The sequence below is a fragment of the Ambystoma mexicanum genome, chromosome 7q, assembly GCF_040938575.1.
Source record: "Ambystoma mexicanum isolate Mex_15411 chromosome 7q, UKY_AmexF1_1, whole genome shotgun sequence".
Taxonomy (NCBI): domain Eukaryota; kingdom Metazoa; phylum Chordata; class Amphibia; order Caudata; family Ambystomatidae; genus Ambystoma; species Ambystoma mexicanum.
This window is the reverse complement of record NC_090941.1, coordinates 901,707,018-901,724,702: the sequence shown is the minus strand read 5'-3', so window position 1 is coordinate 901,724,702 and position 17,685 is coordinate 901,707,018. Positions and strand designations below refer to the sequence as shown.

The 17,685-nt window shown below is 49.6% G+C and overlaps 1 protein-coding gene across 6 annotated transcripts in view; it reads right to left on the bottom strand.

Moving 5' to 3' along the window:
- The window catches only part of PICALM (phosphatidylinositol binding clathrin assembly protein), a 1,182,846-nt gene that overhangs the window by 353,504 nt on the left and 811,657 nt on the right, over positions 1-17,685 (bottom strand). The gene's annotated exons all lie outside the window — the stretch shown is intronic.

Sequence of the window (17,685 nt, the reverse complement as noted above, 5' to 3'; positions counted from 1 at the left end):
TACCAAACAAAATAAGGACATGAAGCATTATATTCTGGGAAAGTCAAACTTATTTGTGTTGATCGTTTTGACTTTTTAAGGAATACAAGTGGATACAAATAAACCTTCATTTAGAAAAGTTGGTTTATGTTCTACGGCTGTTTGTAACACAAAATCAAGTGAATCATCTGTAGTGTCAGATGCCTTAGATGGATGCCATTACCAAGATTTCAAGAAAAAAAACTACAACTCTGGTTACCGTTTTGCACCACACTCATTTCAGCAACACTACTGCTGGAGGAGGGCTGTCTGCCCATTGGGTTACATCACGTCAGACTCAACGCTGTACCTGTAGTAGCATCAAAATTGTGCAGGCAAGGTTGATTTGTTAAAGAAATCAGCCAAAGAAATCAGCCAAAGAATTGTCTAATTAAAATTAACATCAGAACTAGCATTTTGGATTAAACAAAAACACTGGTAGATTGTAAGTTAAGGTAATTAAAATAAGACATTGTGTTACTACCTCATCTGACAGAAGCATTGCAATAGCCACATTAAGCACCACTTTCCAATATTGTAGCCGATACCAAATTTTCACATGGCCCCAAAGGTCTTGATAAATGAAACTCTTAGAATATACACTCTGAACGGGTCCCTAGCTGGTTAGACTAGTCTCTTCCCTCACCAACAAGTGAAGTCGTTTTGGTCATGTATCGTCTTCCCTGACACAGGAATAACAGACAGGTGAAAAGTCACACAATGAACAGTTCCTCCTTACTAAAGTATAAACAGAGAATCTGCACACACTGAAACTTAAACGATATTTACCAATCATTGCAAGGCAAAGATACTGGTGAACTACATCCAAGTCAAAAAGATGACCATCTCAGACATTGGTATTGGATAGGGGCAACAATCCGACACAATCAGAAATCATTAGTGAAAATCGAGTTACTGATGTGTTAGTCTATTTCAAATCTTGTTGATGGTATGCCTACAGTAGACTGACCACAATGTTCAAGGAACAAGCCACCGTATTGCAAAATGTGTGTTTAACAGTTGCAGGCTGAAATTCTGTAAGAGTGCAGGAAAGGATGCCCGCATTACAAGACTAACAATTTAGGTTCCTTTCCATCAGTCTACATTTGCAAAAAAGAAAATACCCAACTAGGAGACCGCTACTCCAAGAAAAAAAGCTATACTAAGAGTTGAACTTTGCAAATACAGATGCACAATTTCACAATGCGCAGTGTCAAAGTTTGACAAAAAACAAGATCTTTTAAAAAAAATTATTTTAATTTTTTTTTTATTATGTGTAAGTTACAAACAACAAATACAGCTGGTGGACTTGCAGCCTTTGCAAGTCATACAATCATGGCAATCAATATAGCACTCAAATGCTCATGATGAACGAAAAAACTAAATCTAGAAGGAGAGGGGGAAAAAAGGGAAAAGGCATACCCAGCTGAAAAATACAACAGCAACAAACTTACAATAACACTTGTTTACACAGTTCGGTCCAACATTACCACTCATCTGTACAGGGGGCGGGGTCCTCCTGTATTTTGCGCAAAGTGTGCACACGTGTGGAGTACCACACCCTAAGTATATATACACCAGAGCTGATCTTCTATCAGGGCAGATCTTCGGAGGGAGCAAACATCACCTGTGTCCTGGCATTCCAGGACGCCACATCAACAACGCACTTCTCTCAATCCCCTATATACAGCTCTGTACCAGACAGAGGTCTCTGCAATTGCCAGACACTGAAGGTCAACCCACCAAGCATCTACACTGGGCCCCTCTCTCGCCTTCCAGGTCATTGCAATCCTTTGCTTGGCAAGCACACAAATCAGATTTGTCATTCTGGTGAGGTGTGTCATATGTTTTTTAATCCGCGAGAACAGGCCCAGGAGGCAGGCCTTTGGAAGCCACAAGTGCATCTCAATACCACTGTGGGCCACTTTATCTGCAATTGCCACCCAAAATCTCTGGACCACCGGGCAACTCCAAAAAATATGCAGCATATCCACCTTCTCATCTTCACTTCTAGGGCACCCCTGCTGTGATGCCCCATGGAACCGAGATATCTTATATGGGGTCATGTATGCCCTGTGTGTCACATACAGTTGTAATCGTTTGAATCAGGCATTTCTGAAAACCTTCTTAGTGTATATCAAGGTCCGGGCCCACTCCGAGTCTGAAGGGCCTGCCTAGATCCGCCTCCCATTGCATCCGCACCTTCAGAGCGGGCTCGTTCAGCTCACTTAAAATCAGATCGTACACTGTGGAAAAAACATGGCCCCCCTCTGACATATCATACATGGTCTCTAATACCGGGCCAGCTGTGATGTAGGGAACATGTGTTTCTTCCAAGCTCCCTAAAGAGATCCTTTCAAGATAGGCTTTCCATGCATCTTGGTGATTAAATGGTGTCCCGATGACGAGAGTGCAAGGGCGTATATCAACTTGGAAATATCTGTAAAGGTGTTAGAGGAGCACTGTGACTGAAGCAGAGTGCTCAAGCCCGGTTCTCCCAAAATAGCGGGCACAAATTGGTGAGCGAGAGGATTGCCTAGCGATCCATCTCAGACACTGAGAACACTGGCGGGAGGATCTGCAACAGCCCTGAATCCTTAAATATCAGATGTAGTAAGTGGAGGCTGAGAGCCTGCAAAGAAAGCACCTGACCAACAAACCAGAGTGGAAGTCAGCGAGACGTAGAGGGACAGCTGTTGACGGGTTAGCCTGCCGAAGGGATTAACGGGGTACACCGCACAATAAGTTGTATGCAGCATGGCCAGTGGGCGGACGGAGAGTCAGGGACCAGGCCAAGCACCAACAAGGCAGAACGCCAAAGGGCGCACTGGTGTGCCCTGTGAGTTACAATGGGAATGCAGCTGCCCGTGTGCAAGCAGAGTCATGGCAAGGTGGCGCAACAGGGGGCTGGATAAGTTGGGCATCAGCGGAAGTGCCGGAGCACACAGAGTTGCATGGGGAAGTGCGGATTGTACGGTGCGAGGGAAAGAGGCCAGAAAGAGGAGAAAGCACCGGCTGGGAAGCGTGTTGGGGGCTCACTGTGTGCTTCGTGGAACACAGAGAATACCTGAGACTGACAGTGCAGGCGAGGGCGCCAAGATATAAACATTAGAAGCTTGGGGTAATCAGCTCCACAGCGTCTAGGGTGGATTAGGAGCAACTGCCCCCCCATGCTCCTGTGTACACTAGACTTGCAGCGAGTTCCCCGGTTCCCTGGGCCGCCCCTGCAGTGGATCCCACAGGAGTGCTCCCCTGAGACCATGAGGCCGGGGGCAGAGCAGAAACAGGAGCCAAGACCCCCAGGTAGGTGCAGACTACTAGACAGCCCGGAGATGGAGAGGCTGGGGCCTGGGGGGAGGTGAGCACTACAGACAGAGTCAGGGGCCTCTGTGGTGAGATTGAGCAGGTACCGTGACAGAAGGGGAAACACACCTGTTGGGCCGATACTATAAGAACTGTCCTGGACGGTCTTTTGCAGACGTCAAAGTGTGAGTGCTGGATCAGAGTGCAGGGGGTAAGGGCCTGAAAAGTTCATGGAGGACACATGCCAGAAGGGGAGGAAGAAAACTCCTGTGAAACCAAGGCAGGCGAAGATGATGCGTTTGCGAGAATGGGAGACCAGAAACATAAACCAAGGAGCGCTGAGATGCGAGTGACGGAAGACACCCATGATCCCCATGCTGAGGGAGCTGATGCTCTGTTAATGGAGGCTATTGCAGCCCTGTGAATGTCAATGGAGTGCCGCATCGGCGAGATAAAATGTGACGCAGGTCTCCTGCGACATGATGTATGCAATCTGGCAAGCAGAGTGGGGGAGACTGAAGAAAGAGTGGAAGAAGTGTCCACTACCGCAAAGGAATTACAGGAAAAGGTCCGGGAACTAACAATGCAAGTACGAAGGTTACAGGACTGAGTGGAGGACGCTGAAGGAAGAGCGAGGAGAAGCAACATTCAGATCCTGGGGTTGCCAGAGGGAGAAGGAAGAGACCCCACCACATATGTAGAAAACATGCTGCTCGAGGATATTGGCCAGGTGCGTTGTCGCAGGGATTCACAGTAAAAAGAACCCACAGACCACTGGTAAGAACACCCCTTGACCTCTGCTCGACACCTCACTGATAAGATACTGAAATTAAGAGACTAAGATGATCTTGGCCTTCTCCAGAGAAGGCGGTATAATGTGTCATGGATCAGCGATTTACCAGGACTACACCTTGCAAGTCCAGAAACGGAGGGGCCAATTCCACCCTATGAAGGAAAGACAGACAACAGGGCATACAAGAGATGCTTCTATGCCCAGTAAAGCTGACAGTGATACATAAAGGAAAGGCCCTGTTTTTCAACACTCCAGAAGAAGTGAATGCTTGGATGGACGCTTAACGGCCAAAGCCAATGGCGGAGGTGAGCAATGACACTTGAAACAGTCAGGTGGAGAGCTGTTGCAATGCAAGGGCGACTTGAGATGCATGGACGACTGAGGGTGCTATAGTTTAGGGTGCAGGGTTAGGCTAGGAGTTTGGTGGCTTGTGTACCAGGTCCGGTGGTTATGAGGATCTGACCCATATGTTCTGCCTCCTCCTTTGTTCCCTATTTTCTGTTCTTTCTCTTAGGAAAATTCCTAGGTACCGGGCAGTACCCAGCGGCCAAGTTCCGGGAGGGAAAGAGGAATGAATGGTGGTTATGCCGCTACAGACAGGTTCTGATTGACAGTTCGGTTTAGTGCAAGTTCAGAGGAGTTTGTTCAGGTTGCAGCACAGCTTAGTTCGATTGGGTAGCAGACACCAGGTGCTCACCTGGGGAAAGGGGAAGCGGGGGAGAAAGGTCCAGGGAAGGTGAGTGGGAGAATACAGAGAGCAATCGAATAGCGGAAGTGCTGAAAATTTCCTCCAGGAATGTTAGGGGGCTGAACAATTATGTTAAAAGAGTCAGGGTGGTGGCATACATATGTCGGAAAGGGATAAGGATAGCACTATTGCAAGAAACGCACCTCACGGCTGACAAACCCAGGACCTGCGAAAATGGGGTGGGAGGGATTTGGATCAGCCTTTTCTAATTGTGCAAGGGGAGTTCTTATCTGGGTGGCCCCAAAAGGTGCCTTTTCGAAAAGGTGCAAGTCTACACAGATGAGGGCAGAAAAGTATTAGTACATGGGTTTTTAGTCAAGAAAGAGGTCTGGCTAATGAATAACTATGTCCCCAATGAGAATGTGTCTACTTTCTTTTGCTCCCTGTATGCGAAGCTGATCCCTTACAGGGGGATGATGTGGATCTGGGGTGGGGACTTCAATTATACGCTAGAATCAATGCTGGACAGGTCAGATTGCAAATATGTGTTGCCGTCCCCTCCGACTAAGGTTTTTGCTGATGTTATTAGGGGAACTGAAATTACAGGAGATTTGGAGGTTGTTGATGGGACCTAAGAGAAATTATGTGTTACTTACCGGTGTGACTAACATACTCCTAGTCCATAGTCCCCTTTCCTCCATCCTGTAGGGTGTCCCCCGCAAGGTACGCGAACTGAACCTTTTTTCCACCAGAAAAAGACAATTCCCCTTTAAATTTACTGGCGCGAGGGGGTGCAGCCCTGGGACCGTTGGCCCCCTTAACCCTGCCCACCGGCGCCACACCTCAGTCCCCTTTTGACACATTGGCTGTATTACAATTTAACAACCTCACTGCTCTTATTGTAGGGGAATGGATGGTGGGAGATATGGAGGAAGGGGGACTATGGACTAGGAGTGCGGTAGTCACTTTGGTAAGTAACACTTAATTACTCCTACATCCCGTCCCCTTTCCTCCATCCTGTATGGGCGATTACAACTGACAAAACTCTGGGGAGGAGAGCCGCAAAAAGAATATGCAGCACTGCTTGGCCGAATGCTGCATCTGACTTGGCACTGGTATCCAAGCAGTACTGCTTGCAAACGGCCGAACAGGGTGGCCCATGTTGCCCCCCTGCTGATCACCTGCCTGGGAACGTGGCTTTGGTACGCGACTGCTGCCGCCTTGGCTCTTACTGCAGGTGCATGCATGCCCTGTGGCGGATCCTTATATTGCATCTTGTATGCCTCCTGGATCGCTGCTGTCATCCATCGAGCTATGGCAGACCTGGATCCTCCAAATGTTACAAACCTTTGTTTGGTCCAGATTGAATTTCAATGCTCCCCGACAACCAGACAGTGGAGCGTTTTCTCTGAGTCTTCCTTGGGGTCCACGAAGAATGTGGGGGGCACAATCCCCTCATTGATATGAAAGGATGACACCACCTTTGAAAGTAACTCTGGGTGTGTGCGTAGCACAACCTTGTCTTTGTGAAATCTTGAGCATGGCTCTGAGACGACGAACGCCTGGATCGATCTCACTCTGCAAGCAAACGCAAGACCAACAAGAAGGGCGGTCTTCAAAGTGACAATCTTAAGGACTACTGTGGTCATTGGATCGAATGGTTTGTGGGGTATAGCACTTAGCACCACGTTGAGGTCCCAAACGGAATGAGGGCATTTGACCAGGGGGTTTGGGGCAGCCTGGTCAGTCCCGTCAGCTGTTTCTTTACTATGGGATTGGACGAAGACAGGATGAGAGAGTCTGAGTTCCTGTATACCCCAATAGTGGCCAGGTATGTCTGGCAGGCATCGACCTGGACAACCGACTTGGCGAGATAGGCCGAGAATGATAAGACTTGGTTGAGGGTGATGTCAAAGGGTTAACCCTATTTTCCTTAGCCCAAAACCAGAATCTCATCCATTTGCTTCTGTACTGCTTACGCATAGCCCGGCTTCTGGCCTTATGAATGACCTCCAGATTGTCGCTAGACAACTGAAGGTGCTGGAACCAGGCCACTAGAGCTAGCCTCTCCGGAGAGGAGTGTAGCACTGCGCCTCCCGGCTGCGCTAGTAGAGGTCCCTTCCCCAGTTGCCAGCTGCAGCATGTCCGAGAACCAGGGTCGAGCTGACCAGCAAGGCGCTATGAGAATTATCTTCAATTTCCTGATCTTGCTCACCACACCTTGTGCACCAGTGGTGTGGGTGGGAATGTATATGCCCACATCCCATCCCAGGGTATCTGAAGTGCATCCCCTAGAGAATTGCACCCCCTTCCGTCCCAGGACGCCAATTGCTGACACCTCCAGTTGTTTGTTCTCGCAATAGGTCTGTGGTGGGATGGCCCCATCTGCTAAACACTTCCTGGAACACTCTCCCATTCAGCTGCCACTCGCAATAGTCGGCGGCCAGATGACTGAGTACCTGCTTCTACGTTGGATTCTCCCTGTAGGTGGAACGCCAAGATCCACATCTCCTGGCTTATAGCCCATTCTCAAATTTCCAGGGTCAACAAGCACAGCTGCGGGGATCTTGTGCCCCGTTTGTTGATATAGTACATGCAGGTTGTGTTGTCTGTCTGAATGCACACAGATCTGCCCTTTATGGTCGGGAGAAAGGACTTTAGAGTCAACCAGATTGCCATAAGCCAGCCAGTTGATGTGATTCTGCCACTTGATGGAATTCTGCCGGTCCGTCGAGGTCCAGCGCCCATGCACTGAGTGTGTTCCCAGAGTAGCTCCCCACACATGGAGGGAGGAGTCTGTAGTAATGGTGTACTCTGTGGTGGGTGGGCGGAACGGTTAGCCCACCAAGATGTTCTCCTCCTGCTGCCACCATTTGAGATCGTGGTTCAGATGTTGTGGAATGGAGACCTGAGCCCCCTGGTGGCCAGACTCCTGACCCCAGTAATTCACAAAATGCAACTGAAGGCTCCTCATGCAGAGTCTGGCGCACGGGACCACCAGGAGGCATGCTGCCAGTATGCCCAGAAGGTGTTGATACCACCAGGCCTTGGTGATGGACCTGCTGCGGAAATGGCAGACTGCAATGTGTGGGAAACACCCTCTGCTGCTGTGTGTCCCACAACAGCCTAGAAAAATGAGTGTCTGTGTAGGGATGAGCTGAGATTTCTGGTAGTTGATTGAAAACCCTAGGTCAAACAGGGTGGAGATGAGCCTGTCCAATGAGGCTCAACCCTCCTCTGGAGACGAGCCCCTGACCAACCGTCGGGGTACGGATAGACATGCAACCCCTCTGACTAAAGGGGAGCTGCCCCCGCATTCATGAGCCTCGTGAAGACTTTTGGAGCTGAATTTAACCCAAAGGGTAGAACCTTGTACTGGAAATGCAGGCCCATGACCCAGAACCTGAGGAAGGTCCGGTGAGGCTGAACAATAGGAACGTGGCGCTACGCGTCCTTCAGGTCCAGGGAACACGTCCAGTCTCCCCCACACAGTGTCTCGGCTATGAGAGCTGGCGTCACCATCATGAACTTCTGCAGGTGTAGGTAAAGATTCAGGGAAAACAAATCCAACACCACTCGCAGGTCCGCCTGGTTCTTCTTGTGAATAGCAAAGATGCAGGAGTAAAAGCCGTGCCTCTGCTGGGGGGTGGGGAAGAGTCTCCTCTACCGCCTTGCTCCCTACAATGGAGCGAATCTCTGCTAGGAGTGATGGTGTACCGATCTGTGGGAGGAGGGAAGAGGTAACCAAAGAACCAGGACACAACTGGGATGACCCATGCATCAGCAAACTTCGCCACCAAGCCTGACTGTGCAGACCCAGCCTGACCCCAACTGGGGTGCTGTGGACCTGAAAAGAAAATTGTCATTGCTTTTTCTGGTCAGAGGCTGACGAGCTGGGGGGTTGTGGGGGGACTGGAAGAATCCCTTATTTGAGGCTTTGTGGTGTTTTTGACTGTGCCGACTGGGAGACCTGTCGGCTGCCTGGCTTTGCAGTCCCGGAACCCACAGAAACGCCAAAAGATCGCCTCTTGTCTGAGCAGGACTGTGTCTGTGAGAAAGGCTTTGCTGCTGGCTTGGTAAGAATCGCCAGCGACTTGGCTGTCTGAGTGCTACTCTTCTTCTCATCAAGCTCTTCGTCAGTCATGGAGTGGAAAAGATCATTCCCCTCGAACGGAAGGTCCAGGATTCTGTCCTGCACGACATGGTTGCTTTTAGCCAGGTCGTGAGCCTCAGGTCTGTTGCCAGACAGATCGCCCTGTTAGCTGTATCGATGTGGCCCACCAACGCCTCCATAATGTCCTGTGCCACGAGTTTCACCTCAGTTAGGCCCGCTTTGAATGAGGCTTGTTTGTCCCTAGGGATGTCCGGTAGTAAGTCTGCGATTTCCCACCACAGGTGTTGATTTGCCACAGCCAGGATGGCTACTGAGATGGCCGCCCTGAAGTGTAGGCCAGCATTAGAGTAGACCTTCTTGCTGTATGATTCAAGAGTCTTTTCTTCCTTGTTCAAGAGTGCTGCCGTGGCCGTACTAGACGAGGACGCCTGGGGCTTGGCATACATGGATGGTGCAGCGATAACTGATGAGGTTGCGGGTGGGTCGACTGCAGCATGCTGTCCCCCCTCGGCCTGCCTGAACTTTTTTGTTAACGGGTTGCATGGAGTGTGGCTTCGGCCACCCCATTTTTGGCTAAAGCCTCTACATCCTTCTTTAGGGGGATGCCAGACCTCACCTCTGCATGAACTCCTGCCTCAGGAAGCTCCTTCTTGGGCTGGGGAATGCCCAAGTATTCCAACAGCCAAGCAATCCGTTAATTGAAGGCTGTTGCTGAGGAAGGTGGGGGGGAGGGGGGGGGGGGAGTGTGAGGGTGACACCAGCATCCTTCGGAGGCACTTCCGGTGTGGGGGTTTGCACCTGTACTGGGGCCGCTGGAGCCTCAGGAGCAGGCGGCTGTGGAGGTGGAGGTGGACCTGGAGCCGGGAGCATGGGCTGTGCTGTGGTGGGCTGCGCGGGCAAAGCCGGAGGCAACATGTCCTTCATAATGCCCCTGAGAATGGAGCTCATTTGTGGGGACCGCATGAGAGACATGAATATATCTAAAAACCTGTCCTCACAGGCTGGCTGGGCGCAATCTTGCACTGGATGAAGTGGTGAATATGCCTACTGCCTTCCCAACCCTTGTCCATACATGGGGTCACTGTACCTGGAACCCAGGATGTTGTGGTATGACGTGGTCCAGGTGACGGGCGTCATTGGTACCCAGTCTGCCCTTGAAGTAAAGCTTCTCCTCATCGGGAGGGGCAGCCATTTTGTCCATGCCTTGGGCACGTGGACCTGTAGCCGACATGTTTGGGGGGAGGGGGGGAAATCGGCCTACATGCCGGCTTGCACCGGCTCTGCCCCACCCTGTACCTCAGGTGTACACCCGGTAGGCTGTGCGCCCTCGGCCATCAGGCCGGTAGTGCTGGCCCTGCATATAGTGCCACCTCAACTAAGGAACCGGTATCAGGGCAAAGCCCCTCGGGAAGAGTCCGGATGGTACTAGAGCTCACAGGCCCCGTCGGATGTGGAACCAGTAGGGCTTTTGGACCCCTCAGCTGTGAGGCTGGTAGGCGAGTGCGCCTCAGTGCTTCCTGAGCCAGTGCGAGGGCCAGATTGACCCCTACTGCCTGAGGGCTTCCCTGGGAAGGAGTCGCCCCTGCGGGGTGCCTTGGAAAATAGGGCACCTACCTTCTTTGTCTTCCTCTGGATATAGTCCTTGATGTTCTGTGGAGGAGTCCTGTTGAACAGCTCTCTCCAACATGCGAGCCAGTATTTAAGCGACCTGGACGTAAGAGTATCGCACGTGGAGCACCTGTCCCATCCGTGGTCTTCACCAAGACAACGGAGACAGAATGCGTGAGGATCTGCTATGGGGAAGGAACCATCGCACGACGAGCACCTGCTAAAGCCTGTCGAGGCCGACATGCGCCAGGGACAAACTAGGGCACTGGTGGACGGTGTTCCCAAATCTAAAAAAGAAAAGGATTTCGGGGAAAGCGTGTGCAATTACCAGGCTTGAGTCCTCACCAGGAGCACTGGTGGTAGCGGTCCAATTCCGTCAACGCGTAAAAGGGGACTGGGGTGTGGCACCAGTGGGCAGGGTTAAGGGAGCCCACTCACCCAGGGCCGCGCCCTCACTTGCCAGTAAATTTAAAGGGGGAAAATGCCTTTGTGGTGGCAAAAAGGTTCAGTTCCCGTCTCTCGCCAGGGACGTCCATACAGGATGGAGAAAAGGGGACGGGACGTACAAGTATTCTCATTTTATTCGAGTATGCATCGAGTGTATACGTGCATAGACTACTTCATGGGGACAAACCACCTTAGGGTGTTTGTCAGCGCTTCTTACGAGGGTAGGATGCTCTCAGATCATTCACCCTTAATCATATATTGGGTGCTCAGTAATAGGCCAGCCCCGATACCCACGTGGAGATTATGAGCGGAGACCCTACGAGATCACCCCTTCCGAGAGGATATAGCAGAACAAATAGTAGAATACTTCAGCATTGACGGTGGAAGTGTGGGTAGTGGGACGACTCTATGGGACGCCTTTAAAGTGGTGATACAAGGGGCCGCCATAGCCAATACGGGGTGTATCCACAGAGAACTAAAAAGGAAGTTGGCAACCACAGAGGCGGAAATTTAGCGGGTGGAGAGTACCCGCCTGAGAGGAGGATGGGCCAAAGGGGCGTTCATCAAACTTAGACAGGAATGTCTTGCTTACTGGGGGAGATTAGAGAAGTACAGTTTCACAAAATATTAGGAGAAACTACATGGGCAAGGGGATAAGCCGGGGAAACTATCAGCGTGGTTGTGCCGAGGAGCAAATACTCAAGATGGGATTACTGAAATAACGGACGAGTGTGGCGAATTGTGGCGGTCGCAAGGGGAAATTAATGAGGTGTTTCAGAGGTTTTACCGGGACCTGTATGAGGAGGAGGGGGGCCAAGGTGCAGGAGATCGAGGAGACCCTGTCGGAGATAGGCCTACCCACCCAGAGTATGGAACCAGCGGCAGAATTAGGCGCACTGCTCACAATATAAGAACTGCAGGCAGTGATTAGTATGCGGCCCACGGGCAAGATACCAGGTGGAGATGGCCTACTTGGTGAGTTTTATGAGGAGTATATTGAAGAGGTGGTCCCAAGGCTGCTGAAGACCTTTAAGGAAGCGTACAAGGTCGGGAGACTACTCCATAGCATAGAGGAATCCATTATTGTCCCAATCCGGAAGCCAGGGAAAGTGGGGATGAATCATATAGTCCGATATCCCTAATACACCAAGATAGCAAAAATCTCATGGCGATCCTAGAGGTAAGGCTAAAAAGGGGGATTGGGACATTGATCCACCCGGATCAGGCAGGATATGTTCCGGGGAGGGCAGTGTCGGAAAACCTGAGATGTCTACATGCAGTGATAGACATACGCACGGATGGACAAATGGGTGTGCGGTGGTGGTGCTGGATGCCGTTAAAGCATTTGACTCAGTTCGGTGGGAGTGTCTGTTTGCCTCATTGGGGAGTTACGGAATAGGAGGGACGTTCATGAGGTGGGTCCTGTGAGAAACCTGAAGGTGTCTCACTTGCTAGTCCCTCGGGAATCTATCATCCAGGTGTCCAGGACACAGCCATCGGTATTGGTTCCAGTTCCTGGGTGAGAACCAGTGGGGGAGAATCGCCTGGATGGGAGGTCTTCGGGGAGTGGATCACTGGAAGAGACGCGGTACCCCCTTCCTTATGACACCTTTTCCCCATCCTACCCCGTAGGATATTAAGAAAGTCTACCCCCCCCCCCTTTTCCTACATGAACACTTTCTCACACAGCGAAAGACAACGGACTAACACCAGAGCCGTTTACCTGACATGGCCCAACACAAGGGTCAGGCAATTGCCGATACCTACACACCCGACGGCCATTTCCCTTCCCCACAGGGATAAAAGGCAGAGCACAAGGGCACACTTTGAGCGAGGCAGAACACACGAGGAGGCAGCTATTCCGGGACGACAGTTCAAATGAAGGAGAAATACTGTGGGAACTAAAAGGATGACAAGAAGGGAGTTACCCTTGCCCTTTTCAACCCAGAGCCACAAAGCCTTCGATAAAAGAACAGTAAGACCGGGAATGGCAGCTGGCGATTGGTGTGACAGCTGTCAACGGTACACGGGGCCCTCCTGCACTGATAGCCAGGGCAGGGAAAAGAGCTTGCCACCGTGGTATCGTCCTTGACTCCAGCAGAAGAAAATCCAATGAGTTCAGCACAGCCGGTGAGTCAGAGGAAACTGATAGTGGACTGGATTGTGTTAAGCTCAAAGTTGTAGTGGCAACATTTACGTAAAAGAAAAGAAGATACTAGACACAGGTCTTTTGTGAACAAACAATGTATTAGGGTTAGAGTGTTTCGGTGCCATGTGGGCGCTCATTCAAAAGACTAATGAATGCCCTGCTCAGGAACAGCGAGGAAATGTTGAATTGAGAAAAACTACAAGAACCAAGAGGCCGTAGGGGAGGCTGGTGTGAGAAGTCAGTGGTCATACAAGGGTCAAACCAAAACCCTTGAACAGTAGAAGGTCTTTGACACCTTGTGGAAGTGAACTGTGTTACTGAGGGGAACGCTGTGAAAAGATAGCATGAAACCTGCACTTGCCAAAGAATCACGGAGTGACCCAGCAAGACGTAACTGCCCTTCAGAAGTCTCTGTGTGAATAGGCAAATGCTTTGGGGGGCAGGTGAAGGACAGTCTGAGCCCGAACGAGGGAGACCTAAGTAAAGTGGAGAAGGTAACAAGGAGGATTGTTTAAAAAGACATTAAGATTCCTGAATATTACAAGATGAGGATGTGATTTGAAAAGCTAAGTGAACTGCATTATGGTGACAAACGTGAATCCAACTGAGGGATGTCCACAGTGAGTTTTTGGTCCGAGCCCTATTGAGAAAGCCTGACGTTGTAAAGGGGATCGGAGCCTGGCTGAGGGGGATCCTCGGGTGAAGAGTAATCGCCTGACGTGAAGATTAATAGAAGGAACTTTTGGTGGTTTTTGTGATAGCCTCTGAAGAGACTTGGCATGAAATACTTGGGCACAGAAGGCTCTGATATTAGAAAAGGAACTGTAAACTCAGGCCGAAGAAACCCAGAAGTGTGCTGTGCTCGAGAGTCCTGTGCTTCAAACGTGGGGAAGGAAGACCCCAGCCATAACATTCTGACTTATTTTGAGAACACTTCTTTCTTTGTGAACATTATCCCACACTATTTTGTAGTATAGCGGTAAGGATTAGCATAGGTTTATCTTAGTAAAGACCCTTTTTATTTCACTAGACTCCACTATGACTGTAGTATTATTTGATGGTCTTAGCTTGCTACATGCTTAGATTTAGGTTTAGATTAGGCGTTTATCTCACCCATTTTTACAGTTTAATAAACACCCTTGTACTGTGATCACTTGTGTCGTCTTGCTTTGATACTATGGCTTCCTTACAGTCCGGATACTCTATTCCAAGCCAGTGGCGAGAGTGCGAACCGGCAAACGTGTCAGGGCAGTTCTCTATACAGAGGAGCACGAAACAAGGATGGCCTGGATCCTCTAGCCGTGTTTTTGAGGCGGGAGTTCAGGGATACGGTACTCCTAGTAGACAGAGCATATCATGTAATCTTGATATATGCAGACGACATTCTTTTGTACATGCGGAGCACGGAAGATAATTTAGAGTCTTATTTAGAGGCATTGGATAATTTCACAACATTATCGGGAATAACGGTTAGCAAGACAAAGTCCTGTATATTCTCGCTGGTGGGATGGGCAGGGTAGAGGAATTGCGACTCCCGAACCTAGGGTGCAGGGGAGGGTCAAAACATTCAGAAACCTAGGAGTTGACATTTACCATGACATAATGGAGACACAACGGCAGAATAAGGCCGGGCTGGAGAGCTCAATCAAGTTCTGGGAAATATGACCTAAGTGATGGGCAGGATAGTGCTGCTGAAAATGATTGCCCTCCCCCACATGCTTTATCATTTTGTAAATGTCCCGTATCTCGTACCGAGGTCCTTCTTCAGAGAGTTGAATTCAACAGTAGGAGGTTTTGTGTGGAGATTGGGAAGGTGCAGGGTGGCCCAGGACATTTTATGCGGACGGAGGAGTGCGCCTCCCACACATCGAGCTATATTATGTGGCGGGACAGATGCAACATGTGGCAGGGTGGGTAGCATATGCAGAATCAGTAGAACACAAGCTTCTAGGCGCGAAAGGGGCCCCCTACCTGCTGAGGGAGATACTGTGGTTAGGAAGGGAGAGAATTGGAGATCACCCCCACCTCTTACAGCTAGGTAGGCAGATCTGGGCCAGGACACTATTAAAATTGAAAGAGCCCCAACTCTCCCCACATACCCTTAGAGCAATACATGGTGGGAATACTGCATATTTGGCACAGGTTAGCTCACAGTGGGAAAGTAAAGGGATGCGACAGTTGTCGACGTGCTCTCATCGAATAGACTCTTGGAATTCTGAGAGTTAGAGAGTGAGTTTGGTGTACAGAGGGGACAGTTACCAGACACACTTCCAGAATGCTACGCGAGGCAAGGAAGAGGTGGCCGGTATTCTCAAATCTTCTGGAAGAGGATAGTTTTCTTGGGTTACTATATGATGTGTCTGAGGGTAGACACAGGGTGTCTAGATTATATCAGGGGTTGCTGGAGGCAACACTCACAGATGATGCCAAGGGAAGGAACAAATAGGAGTTGGACATGGGCAGAGAGTTCACGGAATAAGAATGGACCAGGGTGCGGTCATACCCGAAAAGTGTCTCCAGGAAGTCCAGGTTAAAGCTGACCCAGTTTTATGTACCCCATAAGGCGTACATGACGCTGCATCTTTTATTGCAATTCTCGGGCTTGGAGGAAAGGGGGTGTCCTAGGTGTTGAGGCGGTGGGGTGTGCATGATGCACATATTTTGGACGTGCACGGTAATCAAACGGTTCTGACAAGAAATGGAATTAAGGCATATAAATAGTGGGATAACAAGATATAAGTGGACGCCTGATTACTTGGGGTGTTTGTGCGCCCAAAGAAGACCAAGCCAGAAAATGTAATGGCAAACCTGGCCTTGGTGTTGGCGAAAAGAAGGATCGCCATTGGCATGGAAATCGCGAGAGGGTCCGCGCATTGACGGGTGGTTGGAGGACTTGCAGCACTTGTCTATGGCTGAAGCTGCGGTGTGGTACGAGGCTCTGCAGGTGAGGAGAAGAGAGCTGAGAGAGTGTGATGACCTGGAATGCTCTGGTTCTTGCATTGTTTAGCTCGCCTGACGATAAACCCACTTAACCCCTAATACGACGTAGTGAGATGGAGTGTAAGGATCCTGGAGTGGGGATTGAGAACTCTGGGGTGTAACACGCTTTGGGCTGATGGAGGGTGAAGGAAAACCCTGGTGGACTTTCTAAGGACTATAAACCGTGAGTTTAACTGTTTGGTTGGGGTGTTAATAGGGAGTGAGGGAGTTGAGGGAGGGAAGCAGGTAAGGAGGGAGAGGGATGGCAAATGGAGATGGGTTTTGTGCAAAGAGATATGTACTGTGTGTTAACATGTGCGAGAATCTTTAATAAAGGGCAACAAATGTATGCACACATCACTGCAATTATGTCACACTCATTGAGCTCCTTAGTAGCTAGATGTCCTTGAGGATTATTCCAAATGGAATGACATCAAGGTCAACATCAAGAAATCCACAATTCAGGGCTGTACACACAAGAACATCTTTAAATGGTATTATGGGGGAATGCACTAGCTTGGAAAAACCCAATTGAAATGCAAATTGGAAAGTCAAGAGGGCTCTATTGACCACAAACACATTTACATTATGAATTTATGGGAGCAGGATAGATTGAACCTTATTTTTTTTAAAATTAAGATAAAAAAAAGATAGAATTGTGACGATCAGCTTTGCATCACCTTTGAAATAGAATTGTGAAGATTAACCTTGCATCACATTTGGAGAGAATTGTGAAGATTAGCTTTGCGCCACATTTAGATCGAATAATGAAGATTACACACCTAGAAGAACCTTGAGTACCTAATGTACTTACCACCCCACTCCTGCTCTCCTCCAACACACCTCCCAAGTCCTATACTTGCCTATTGGGCCAGCCAACTACAACACATTCCAAACATAACATAAACATAAGTAACACTCACATACAACCCCAGGCAATGGACCTTGCCCTTACGGATACAAGACAGTGCCCACAACCTTAAATCCCAGCCTATCTACACAATAAACGCACCAACACACACCCAACATAACAAATAGTCATCATACAACAAATAACCCAGGCACTGGGCCTCACCCTTACGGATACAAGAAGCCAGTGCCACACTCAGCCATCTGCACGCCAACACACACAGACGCCAATTTCTCTTGCTTCTGGACCTGTCCTATCACTCTACCCTCACTAACCCACCCCAGCCTCTTTCTTGCAAAGCCACCCGAGTGCCTGGAAACTGCCTCTGCAGTGGTAGCAGTGCGCTGTATAAATCAACATAGCATAACACTTTGCCTTCCAGCATCAAATCCCCCACCGTAGCCACCCCATTCATCTCCCAGTATCTCCTAACCTCTTGAATCAACCGGAGGCGTGCGCCCGACAACCCCACCAGGCGGATATTTAGGGAATATGGGTCCGAAGTTCCCAGAAGATTCCATACTCTTCGCCACACATTCTTCTCCAGTGCCAAAAGGTGGGGCAAGTGCAAAAATGTGTTCTCATGTACTCACAATACCTCCTTCAAAAAGTATTGTGTAATAGAAGGCTGTAGCAAACTAGTGTCCTGAGACAGCTTGCCCGCTTGCTAGCCCAT